General features: G+C 43.6%; 1 protein-coding gene across 10 annotated transcripts in view; it reads left to right on the forward strand.

The window, feature by feature from the left end:
- CHD9 (chromodomain helicase DNA binding protein 9) overlaps positions 1 to 13,032 on the forward strand; it is a 276,890-nt gene that overhangs the window by 70,206 nt on the left and 193,652 nt on the right. Inside the window, exon 1 of one of the 10 annotated variants that reach the window (XM_023209926.2) lies at positions 5,337 to 5,474. The exons of 6 other annotated variants lie outside the window; for them this stretch is intronic. The gene's annotated coding sequence lies outside the window, so the exon portion shown is untranslated. Of the gene's footprint in view, positions 1 to 5,336; positions 5,475 to 5,556; positions 5,722 to 9,203; positions 9,225 to 13,032 lie in introns of those variants that run through there. 3 more of the 10 variants (XM_023209921.1, XM_023209922.2, XM_023209923.1) reach the window with 3 other exon arrangements.

Here is a 13,032-nt window from a genome sequence, read left to right on the forward strand (position 1 = left end):
GATTTTTTGACGTTGCAGTGGTGCTAAGGTGATACGCATTCAGTAGAAATTGTACTTTGAATTTTGAATTTTTATTTTTCCCAGACTAGCGATATATAGTAGATAATCTGTCATGATGGCTCAACTTTCAGTCAGCCACATGATCACAAAGACAAACAACCCATACTGTATGGTGGGCTGTGTTGCCAGATGATTTTGCCCAACTGTAGGCTAAAGTCAGTGTTCTGAGCACATTTAAGGTAGGCTAGACTAAGCTATAATGTTCTGTAGGTTAAGTGTATTAGCTGCATTTTCAACTTAACAGTATTTTCAACTTAGAATGGGTTTATCAGAACAAAACTTCATTGTAAGTTGAGGAGCATATGTATTTGATTTGCAAATATTTTCTCTCATTCTGTTTTGTCTTTCTTTGCACTTTCTTAATGGTGTCCTTTGACACTTCTATTTTGATGAAGTTTAATCTACTTTTTGTGGTTTCTTGTATGAAAGTTTTTAATTTTAATGAAGTCTAGTTTATATTTTCTTTTGTCATTTATGCTTTTGGTGTCATATGTAAGAAATCATTGCCTAATCCAAGATCCTGAAGATTTACTTCTGTTTTTCCTCTTAGAGTTTTATAGCTTTACCTCTTACATTTAGGTGTGTGGTCCCTTTTGGTTTATTGTTTTGTGTGGTGTGAGGTAGGGGTCCAACTTCGTTCTCTAGTATGTGTGTATCCAGCAGTCCCACCATTGGTTTAAAGGACTACTCTTTCCCAATCTAAATGTCTTGGCACTCTTGTTGAAAATCAATTGACCATAAATGTAAGAGTTTATTTCTGGATTCTGTATTTTATTCCATTAATCCATATGCCTATCCTTATGCCAGTTCCACACTGTCTTGATTATTATACCTTTGTAGTAAGTTTCCAAATTAGGAAGTGTGAGTACTCCAACTTTCTTCTTTTGACTGTTCTGTGGGTATCACTTTTGCAGGTCTTACTGAGGTAGGATCTAAACCTTAGTTTTGCAGTTTCAGGATCTTTTTTTTTTTTTTTTGAGATAGGGTTTCTTTATCTTTTCTTTTTCTCTCTTTCTTTCTTTCGTTCTTTCTTTCCTTTTCTTTCTCTGATGAAGTCTAACTCTGTCACCCAGGCTGGAATGCAGTGGTACAATCTCGGCTCACTGCAACCTCCGCCTCCCAGGTTCAAGCAATTCTCCTGCCTCAGCCTCCCAAGTAGCTAGGATTACAGGCAGTGCACACCACCACACCCAGATAATTTTTGTATTTTTAGTAGAGACGGGGTTTCCCCACATTGGTCAGGCTGGTCTCAAACTCCCGACCTCAGGTGATCCACCCATCTCGGCCTCCCAAAGTGCTGGTATTACAGGTGTGAGCCACCACACCCAGCCAGGTCTCACTCTTTCACCCAGGCTGGAGTGCAGTGGTGTGATCACAGCCCACTGGAGCCTCAACCCTATGGGCTCAAGTGATCCTCCCAGCTCAGCCTCCCTAGTAGCTGGGACTACAGGAACATGCCACCATGCCCAGCTAATTTTTTCTTTTTCTATTGTTTTGCAGAGATAAGGTTTTACCATATTGCCCAGGCTGGTCTCAAGCTCCTGGGCTCAAGCAGTCCACCTGCCTTGGCCTCCCAAAATGCTGGGATTATAGGTGTGAGCCAGCAAATCCAGCTAGTTTCAGGATCTTGATTGTATAAATTTTCTCCAGAGTGAACAGATACTAAAGCATTGATTCATATTCCTCAAACTTGCAGGAAAACATCACAAATTTACATTGTCAGATATTCTTTTGGTGACCTAAACCAAAATGCTTATACAGGGAATTTTCCATTCCAAAATGCCAAATTAGTTACTAAAATAAACATGCCTGATAAACATGGAATTGGAAACTCAGGCTGAGGGGAAGATTATAGTGTAATGTTTACAAGTTATAACCTTTGGGGCCAGAGAGTTCTAAGTTTGAATATTGTTTCTGTCACTCAATGACTGTGTAACCAGGACAAGATTTTAGACTTATCTGTAAAATTTAGGGGGGCAGGGAAATCCCTTTCTCAGCGCGCACAGTGGCTCACACCTGTAATCCCAGCACTTTGAGATGCTGAGGTGGGGGGATCATTTGAGGTCAGGAGTTCAGCACCAGCCTGGCCAACATGGTGAAACCCCGTCTCTACTAAAAATGCAAAAATTAGCTGGGTATAGTGGTTCAGGCCTGTAATCTAAGCTGCTCGGGAGGCTGAGGCACGAGAAGTGCTTGAACCTGGGAGGTGGAGATTGCAGTGAGCTGAGATCATGCCACTGCACTCCAGCCTGGCCGACAGTGAGACTCTGTCAAACAAACAAACAAACAACAACAACAACAAAATCCCTTTCTCATAGAGTGGTTGTGAAGATGAAATGAAATAACAAAATATAAACCTTTAACACTTTGCTTGGGACTAAATTTCAGTAAATGTATCTATGATAGGATGTTTCTTTCAAGGTGTGGAAAGCCACTCTGTCATAGCACAGGCTTTCTGGATAGACAAATCACTGTGTCCAGATAACAGGGCCTCTTTAATTGGAAAGACATTCTTTTTTTTTTTTTCTTTTGAGACGGAGTCTCATTCTGTCATCCAGGGTGGAGTGCAATGGCGACATCTCGGCTCAACTCAACTGCTGCCTCCCGGATTCGAGTGATTCTCCTGCCTCAGCCTCCTGAGTGGCTGGGATTACAGGCATGTGCCACCATGCCTGGCTAATTTTGTATTTTTAGTATAGATGGGGTTTCTCCACATTGGGCAGGCTGGTCTCCAACTCCCGGCCTCAGGTGATCTGCCGGCCTCGGCCTCCCAAAGTGCTGGGATTACAGGCATGAGCCACCACGCCTGGCCAGGAATGGAGACGTTCTTATTCTGGCGTGGGATTGAGGGACCTAGAGAGCGTAGCCACCGCTTGGCTTTAGACAGCCCATTGCCTAGTGGAAATGGTAGGCCAGTGTTGCTAGATTTTGATGTTGTTCGTGATATTGATTCTTGCTAACTTCAATTGCAAAATGTAATATTTACTAATTTGACCCCTAAATTCTGAGATTCAGAGCCATCCTCTGCAACATTTTTCCAGAGTCCCCATATTCAGAAACCACAGTTACTGAGATACCTCCAAAATTTAAGACAGAAGTGAAAACCATTCACTGACCAGTGAAAATAAATGTCACAAGAACTTATGTACTTAACACAGGAGAACCCCACAGAAAATCTTTTCACAAAATCTGTCAGTCTAAGCTAATAAAAAAGTTTATCGATGTCTAAGTTCATAATGGCGTAGAAGCATCAAAAAAGTAGGAAAGAAGGTTGTTAGGTAGAAGAATTGAGAAGTGTCAGCCCAGTAGTGAGGAAGGAGATAGCAAAAACAGAAGTTAAAAACAAAACAAAAACACAAAAACCAGCATCCTAGAGACAATTTATTATAGGGACAAATTTTGCATATTTTAGAGAACATTCACTGATTATAATGGCATACAATAATGTTGATAATTCTAGTACTGCTCTTTAATGACCAAGCCTAAATAATGTTCAGAGGGCTGCATTCAAGAAAACATGAACGTTTTTCATCAGATGATGGGGAGGCTGCTCAAGTTTTTCCTTTAAGTGGGGTATCATTCTGCTGTGATGTCAGATAGATGAGAGGTTACTGGCCTTAAATTTGACTCAAGAAGTTGAATTTGCAAACTAAAACACTATTCAAATAAGTAGTGTGGGGGGCCCCAGAGATAAACTCTTTCTTTGCATTCTTAGTCTAATATGTGGTTGTTATAAGTAACCTTCAGGAAATCAAAGTTGCAATTGTAACCGCCCTTTCAGCAGGGTTTCCTCCCAGCCCTGTCAGTATCTCAGTTAAATAGAGGTATGTTGATCCACTCTGGAGGGCCTTCATGGGGAATATAAAGAATGAAACTACTTGGCAACTACCACTGTGTATACCGCAGCCATTCCATTCTGGCTAGGCATAAACAAGCACAGTGACACTCCTTAGCGGAGGCTGAAATTCAAGAGATTTCTGTCAACTGTGAACGTGAAATATCACCTTCACTGGATCTGAAATGGTCAACAGATTTGAACAAACATAAAGTAGGCCGACCGAAGTTCAAACATTTCTTTTGTCTAGCTCACGTTTTCATGTGGATTTTAAATTTTTAATTCGGTAGAAAGCTAGCTAAGGACCTGCAAGGAGGAGACCCTTAGAATTTTACAGCCGGAGGACGTTTGGAAAACTTGTGCAGCCTCTTCCTTTTACAGAAGGCAAAACCGAGGCCCTGGGACACGCTAGGATTTGATGTAGGTCACTCAGTTAATTCGTGATGGATGGAGAGGGAACCCAGGTGTCCAACACTTTCTTAGGCCGGCGATTTTCCAGTACATCCCCTGCTCCTAAACCAGTATCACCCTCCCCCACGGCTCGCTCGCTCTCTCTTCTTAAATTCTTGCGTTTATTTTTCTCTCCTTTCGTAACTGTGCAATGGAGAACGGGAGCCTGAGCCTGGGGAAGACTGGGTTGCAGCCGCAGCCTAGGTGCGCGCTCTCCCCTGGCTTGCGGCGTGGGGCTGGGTCTCCGCGGCGGGCGCCGGCCACGGCAGGTGCTGGCACCTGGGCTCAATCGCTGCATCATCGCGGCACCCTCAGTGCTCTCGATTCTACAGCACGGGCGCGTGACACCCAGGTCTCCGCGCGAAAGGAAAACGTGGGGCTAAATCCACGGCTCCTTAAGAAGGACGTCTTTGGAAACCCTCGCCCTTCCTCCGCGGACCCGGGCTGCCGGAGAGATGCCCTGCGTGTGAGTGACCTCGACGCCGACCCCGCCACTGGTCAGCTCGCGACTGGGGCGTGCCCTGCCGGGGCCTGACGTGGCGGCAGGACCGCGGGGCGGGCGGCGCGAGGGGAGAGGCCGCCGCGAGGGCGCGGCCTGACGTGGCGGCCACCGCGGGGCGGCCGGGGGAGCCCGGGCCACTGCACTGCCCAGCGCTCCGGCCAGAGGGCGCCCGGCCCCAAGCCTTCCCCGCCCCGAGGCCGCCCAGGGCTCCGAGAGTAACCGCGCCAGCGATTGGGTCGGCGGCGCGGCGGGGCCATGTTGGAGCTGAGCGGCGACCCCGCCTCTCACCGCCCTCCGCCCTAGGTCGGGCCGCGCCAGGAGGGAAGTGCAGGGGCGAGGGCGATGCTCCTTCTCGGGAAGCCCAACGCTGCTGGAGCCGCGGCCGGAGCGGCGGTGGTCACGGCCGCCCCTCCGCGACCGGGCCAATCAGCGGCGCGGGCACAAATATGCAAATAGCGCGCCAGTGCTGCCGGAGTGCCGCTCGCAGGGGCTGGTGGGGTCGCGCTGGGGGAGTGAACTGGGCCAATCAGGCGGGTGCGTGGCGGCGCGGGGGAGGCGGTGCCCCTTCACTCCTCCCTCCACTCCCTCCCGGCCCCGCGCTGACAGGGGGGCCTGGCCGCGCAGCCGGTAAGTGCCGCCGCCACCGCCGTCCGCCGCTACCACCCACCGCCTCGGGCGTGGGGAAGAAGCCCGGGGGCACAGCGGGGTAGCGGCCGCTGCTCAACTGGTGGGGTGATGCGGGGGCGGGTCGTGTCAGCCGGGTGGTCGCCTGAGGCCGCCCCCGCCCGGCCAGCCGCGTGTGTCAGTCTCAGTCAAGGCGGGGGGCGGCGGGGGCGCTTCAGTCATGGCGAAGCGCGAGAGTCAGCGAGCGGCGGTGAGTACGTGCAGCCGCGGCTGCCGCCGCCGCTCGGCCGGAGGCGGGGGGGGCGGGGCAGGCGGGGCCGCGCCGCTGCCTAAGGTGAGGGGCCGGAGCCGCGGCCGGGGCCGGGGCCGGCCAGGCGGGCGGGCTGGCCAGCGGGGAGGCCGGGGAGGGGGCGCTGCCCGCACGTGCGGCCCAGCCAGCCCGCGGCCCGCCCCGCGCCTGTCATGGCTGCGGGCTGCTGCCTCTGCCCCCCGGCCCGCAGCCCCCGGGGTCGGGACTCGGCCGCCGTGCCTGTTGCGTCGGGTGGAGGTGAGAGCCGGGCGGCCAGGGCGTGGGGAAGGCGGGCCCCCTTCCCCGCCCAGCGCGAGGTCGGGGCCTCCCCCGGGTGGGTTCCCTCCCGAGGGTCGGGCTTCCCTCCATCCTGCAGCCTCTTCCCCCGCCTGTGCCGTCTCGCCTCCGTGACTCATGACAGGGCGTCCCGCGCGGGCACCAGGTGTCCCGAAGCACGGGACGCCCCCGGCGCTTTCCCAGGCCTTGCCTCACGGTTCCGACCGCAGTGCCTTCCCCGCGATCCTTCACCCCGAGTGCCACTCCCCGTCTGCAGCGTGGCCGGGACCCCGCAAGCCCCCGTGTGTGCGGCCGCAGTCGTTTTCTGGGTGCCTGGGTGTGGGACGTGCGGAGTGGCTCCAGGGCTCTCTGCGTGGACATCCAGCCTAAAGCCAAGCACGACCCGGAAAGCCCGGGTGTCTCACTGGCTGTCACAGCTGCCAGCTCAGACTGGTGTCTGTCTGTTCTCATTTTTATTTTTTTAATCTTTTTTTTTTTTTTGGGGGGGGGGTTGGTTTTCTTTTTTTTTTTTTTAAGAAAAATAAAACTTTTCAGAACAAAGTAGATGAGAATTTTGTTGTTGTTGTTGTTGTGATATTTAAGTGTTACAGTTACTTTCCTGAAAGTCTGGGATTTGACGCTGTTGTGACATTTATTTATGTGAAATATTCATACCTAAGAATTCCCCTGTATTAAATAAAGTTATTTTCATTAATAAAATTACTATCAGCATTTAGTTTCTCAATTTTGCATGTTACTTTGCACCTTTTCCTTTTTTCCAGTTCTCCTTAAAATCTCCATTTCTATTTAACCAGCTATGGTCTTAAATGAAAAGAAGGCTTATCTTGTGTAATGTTACTCTCTCCCTAGACTCTAGATAACTGTAGAGGTAGTTTTAAAAGAACCACTAGGTCTGCAAACACTTGAATGTACAAAAGCTGAATTTAAAGGAGGATTCTACATTGCAGAGGGAGGAGTTTTTTTGTTTTTTGCAATGCAAAAGGATGATCATAGTGTTTTTCTTTTCTCTTGGGTTTACAGAATGTGAATTTAGAGATGCTGTGTTGTAACAGCAGGCCGCAGAGCCTTATGTTCGATATTTGATAAGTATTTGTTAAATAAAAGACTTCTATTGCTCGAAGCAAGTTCTATCTGTATTGTGTATCTTCAAATACTTTCCATTTCTTATCCTCCTTCTTTTTTTCTTTTTTTTTTGGTATTGGGACAGAGTCTTGCTCTGTCACCCAGGCTGGAGCGCAGTGGCGCCATCTGGGCTCACTGCAACCTCTGCCTCCCAGGTTCAAGCAGTTCTCCAGCCTCAGCCTCCCCAGTAGCTGGGATTACAGGTGCACGCCACCACGCCCGGCTGTTTCTTCTGTTGCTTTAAAAATTCACGTTACATAGTTATAGTTTACTACAACGTATTGGCAGGTCTGTGTCCTTGGAGAGTTTCCTATAAACTACAGACCACATAATTTAGACGTGAAGTCTGTGTTACAGACGTGAAGTGTATTGGGAAGAGTGGTTGCCTCCCAGTTTTGGTTAAGGGTAACTGTCCTTCCTGAACAGTTTCAGGTAAGTATGTATAGTATTATAATTAAAAACAGCAACAACAAAAACCCTTGTGATTGATTGACAAGGAGATTATATCCTAAGGGCACAGGAAGTAACGTAAGATAAAAGCAATGCTAGTCAAAAACGGTACTAAGTTAGGTGTGTGAGCAAGCTGCTTTAATCGGGGGCTGCTCTAATAGGGAGGCTGATGCAGGAGAATCACTTGAGCCAGGAGTTCAAGTACAGCCTGGGCAACTTAGTAACACTGCATCCCATCTCTATTAAGAAAAACAAAATTATGATGCTTTTATAACCAGTAAAATCCTCTTTTTCGATAGAGTGCTGGCTGTGGAGAATCGGGACTTTGTCACTTAACTGTGTAGATAATATTCAAGTTTCTTGACATCTGTGAGCTTTAGTTTCCTCCTGTATAAAACTTTGTTTCCTCCAGTTTTACTATTGTAGGATTCTAAGTATCCCATGAGGTCTGTCCTCTGAAATCAAAAACTATTATGGGGTGGGCAGGTATGAATACAGATAGAAAAATGGTGTCCATGGAAAAAGCCCATGACGGGTTAGGATTAAGGAAACCATAGAATTTTCAACTTGAAAGTATCTTTTAGAAACTTTTAACTCCAAACTTATTATCTAATGCAACCAAATGCTTTCTATGAGGCACTGTGCTAGACCTTCCTGGTTTACCTCTGGAAACAGGATAGAGCTGAAGGATGGGCTAAATATATGAATTTAAGAGGCAAGAACTGAAGTAGGAATACAGATTTTAAAGTAAAATCCATTGAATCTATCAATAGTAAAATAAAATTTTGGTACATGTGAAAAGTTTAGATTTTCTAAGGATGTGTTTGTTGATTGAAATGTCATAGAGGAAAAAGCTTACCCCCCATAAATAACAGAGAAGAAAAATGAAATCCTAGAGAGTCTATAAAGAAAAACTATGACTGAATTAATCTACTGGGGAAATTTCATCAGGTAATGAGTGAATAAAAACACAGGTAAGAATATGGAAACTTGAGGCAGTTGGTCAGCATAAAAACTAATGGAAGCATGTTGTAAGTGCTTGGAAAACTTCAGAAGCCAAAGATTGGAGTCAGAAGAGATTTATGGATACTGATGAAATAGAGTTATTTTAACCTTTTAAATTCTTTGGAGTTGTCTTTACGTGGGATATACATTTCTTATACGAGATTTAGCTTTTTTTACACTTATTTATGTTGTAAATTTAAGTTGCCACATTCCAGTTTTATAACTGTTCTCTAGCACTTTGCGCCTCTGTTTACTTCCTTATTTGGGCTTCACTCCCTTTTCCACCTCTTGGAATTTTACCAGTCTGTGAATACTCAGGTCAAATTCCACCTTGTGAATAAAATCATATCTTGTCCTTGTAGCCCTTAGGGATCTCTCCTTCCCATGAGATCTTAGTATTATTATTTGTCGCACTCATTTGACATACCATGTACAACTTCCTGACGTTTCATCTGTTGATTGTCTTTAAGCTTTCAGAAACACTTTTTTCTCCTTTCTTTTAGAAACAGTTGTAAAGCTGATCAAGTGACAATGGGAGACCCAGAGAAGGGGAAACCACTTCGAACTGTAATTTATTCTCTGGACTCAAAGTAATTCACATCCATTTATTCATTAAACATATATATATTTTGAAGTGCTCCCTTAATTTATGATATATATATAAAGTGCATAATAAGTGATCCCTGCCTTCATGGAACCTACCATCTAGCAGTGCAAACACATAAAGAACAAGTAAATAAACAAATGTAAAATTACAGCTTATGATCAATTCAGTGAAAGAAAAGAACAGAGTGCTGTGGTGGAGAAAATGGGGAGAAATTAACGTTGTATGCTCAGAGAAGGCTTCCCTCAGTTGGTGGTACTAAGTGGAAACAATAAGAAGACAGGTCAGAAGATAAAAGAGGTTCTTGGAGGAGAGAAAGACATATTTGAAGGCTATGACACAGGAAAGAACTTAATATTTGAAAGAAATGAAAAGTTCAAGGTGGCAGAAGCATAATAATAAGGCAGAAAACCATATGAGCTAAAATGAGAGATAGAAAGCAGATTATACAGGGCCTTGTAGGGCATATTAAAGACTTATAGGTTTTACTAAAAACATTGCAGTCATTGAAGATTTTGAATTGGAGAAGTGATATGCTTTAATCTACATTTTTAAAATGCTACTTTGAGAATGGATTGGAGAAAGGCAAGGGTAAAAGTAAAGATACTGTAATACTACAGTAGTCCAGGAAAAACATGGTGGTAGCCAGATTATACGTATATTTTAGAGAGGAGATGGTGAGGTGTGGAGGAGGAACAACTGACAGATTCATGATGGATTGGATGTGAGAAGAAAAGTGTCAAAAATGATTTCCTGGTTACTGGCTTGAGGAACTAGATAGATGGTGGTGTGTGATTTACTGAGATGAAGATGAGGGAAAGGAAAGCCTTGGCAGGAAAACAAGTTTTGAACACCATCCCTGGACAAGTGCTTCAGAAGAAGTCTGCCTTTATCTGAATGATAAGCGCCTTAGAATAGGTTTAGCTGGAAGTGTGATACCATACAATGACATATTCATATTGTGTTGAGAGGAAGAAGTAAGCTTTATATTTATGTTAGAAAAACTGGTGAAATGATCTTTTTTAACAATGCACTTCAGGTTTTGAAAGTTTATTTGAATATTTTTATACAGATTTTATTAAATATGAAAGTTTGAGAGAAATAAACTCAATACAATATTGAATGGCTATATATAGTATTGGGTGATGGTGCAGAATACAGAAGTTTTATAATCTTGATATTCTCAGGAGAGTAGCATTCTTTTCAGTTATTAGCTTGTAAGGGAGCCTGATATTAAATTTATAGTTTTTAATGAGGCTTCTCATTTAATGGTGCTTGTAAGTAGAAGTTACAGTTCAGTCATTACTAGCTATTATTTACCAAATAGCTGTCAGATGCTGATGTTTCTGTTATAATTTGGCATTATGAAGTTAACCAAGCAAATACTAAGTTTGGTGTTTGTTTGATTTTTACTATGTTTCAAAACATTTTAAAACTAGTAATTTTAAACATTGTTACTGCTATAAAGGGACATAGTTTGAAACCAGGAAACAGATGACCTTTCTTGTGTAGTGGTCATTTCATATTAATTTACCTACTAACTAGTAGCAGTATAAAGAATATTCTATTTTATTCTATTGGAAATCAGTAACTATGATTCTGAAAGATAACTGCTAATATATCTGGTTTTGTAAGAGGAAGGAAAAAGTGGTATTTTTTGATTCTGTCTTTGCAGTGTTTATCTTTAAAATGGCAATCAAATAGTCACTAAAATTTTTTTCTTCCATTTAAGGAACTGAGTACGTTTACCTAAAAAAAAAAAAACAAACTAGGAATTTAAGATTACAGACTTGGTGTAGTCTGTTTTACAGTTGAAGCAACGGAGGTACAGAGAAACTGAGTTGCCTGAGGTTTCTAATGTTAGGGAATACTTTTTTTCGTGGATTTCATAATTTAGTGAATTCACTACCTATTCCAATATATGAACACGCTTATTCTGCTTTGGTGAGTATTTATTGAAATCAGTATTGTTATCGGCACCCTGAAAGCTTTCCTTATATTCTTTTCGAGTTATTCCCTTTCTGTGTTCCTAGGGTGACCATTATCTTGATGTCTAAAAACCATAGATTAGCTCTGCCTATTTTAGAACTTTATTAAATTGAACCATATAATATGTGTTCCTCAGGTCATGTTATTTTTGTGAGGCTAATCTGTGTTTTTCTTTTTTTCTTTCTTTTTTTTTTTTTGCTTGGGGGGGGGTATGGAGTCTTGCTGTGTCGCCAGACTGGAGTTCAGTGGTGCGATCTTGGCTCACTGCAACCTCTGCCTGCCAGGTTCAAGTGGTTCTCCTGCCTTAGCCTCCCGAGTAGCTGGGATTACAGGCACCCACCACCATGCCCGACTATTTTTTTTAGTTTTAGTAGAGACAGGGTTTCACCATGTTGGCCAGGATGGTCTCGATCTCTTGACCTCATGATCCGCCCACCTTGGCCTCCCAAAATGTTGGGATTACAGGTGTGAGCTACAACGCCTGGACTAATCTGTTTTTCTATATAGAAGAATTTATTCATTTTCATTGCTGTTGATTCTAATGTATGATGGATTTTTTTAGTTTTGCACTATTATGAATAATACTGATTCCTATACCTGTCTTTCGGTGCACATGTGCACACATTTCTGTCAAGTATGTATTTCTGGAAGTGGAAAAAGTGGTCATAGAAATATGTATGTTCAACTTTAGCAGTAATGCCTTATAGTTTTTCAAATTTATTGTTCCAATTTCTACTCCTTTTAGCAGTGTGTGAGAGTGCCAGTTACTTCACATTCATTTATATGATTTGGTTAAAATACTGCTATATTTGAAAAATTTCGTGCTCTTTTTTAATCTCTGAAGATGAGTATTTGATGATGAATAGCTACTTCTGCCTAAATGAGATACAGTATAAAGGAATATGAGATAACAAATATAAACATTTTTAGTTCAAAAATGAATACCCATGTTGTGCCTGTTGGATTATAGCAGATTCTAACAGAACCCAGTTTTATGTTCTTGAAGATAAATGTCAAGACATACAGTATCTTTTCTTGATCCTTAAAAAAGTTTAGTTTTTAAAATAGAATGCACTTTAGGGAATATAGTGTGTGAAGAATGATAAAATACATATCTAAACCTTAATCAAAGACATCTTATCGAATTATAGAGATTAAGAGAAAACTTTTATCAAGGTAAACTTGATAGCTATTAGGTGGAATGCACAGAATACTTTGAAATAAGTTCCTGGGGAAGAAGCTGGGGGTGGGGAAATATGACAAAGATCTGTATTATTTTTGAGATTAATAGAAATTTGTCAGTAATGACCAGAGTCCCCAGGCCTACTGATAGGGGATAAACATCACAAGTAGAGACTTAAGCTATTACTTTCTTAGTATTCCTTAGGTTGACGACTTCAGGAAGGGCACTAAGAGGCTAAATGATCTTAAGGTAGTGGGAAATTGGGTTTTATATCTTTATTTTATACCATTAGTAAGAAAAAATTTTAAATAATTTGTGGTATTCTAAGAAAAGCAGATTTGAATTTCTCAAAGATTTGAGTGAAATCACATTTGGAGGATATAGTAGTGAAGATGTGTCAAGTTTCACTGAATTTGAAATGCTAAGTAAGTGGATTTGGTAAACATGAAATCACTCCATAGAAACTTACATCTAGGCCGGGCGCGGTGGCTCAAGCCTGTAATCCCAGCACTTTGGGAGGCCGAGACAGGCGGATCACGAGGTCAGGAGATCGAGACCATCCTGGCTAACACGGTGAAACCCCGTCTCTACTAAAAAAAAATACAAAAATCTAGCCGGGCGA

The sequence above is a fragment of the Piliocolobus tephrosceles genome, chromosome 17, assembly GCF_002776525.5.
Source record: "Piliocolobus tephrosceles isolate RC106 chromosome 17, ASM277652v3, whole genome shotgun sequence".
In the NCBI taxonomy this organism is placed as follows: Eukaryota; Metazoa; Chordata; class Mammalia; order Primates; family Cercopithecidae; genus Piliocolobus; species Piliocolobus tephrosceles.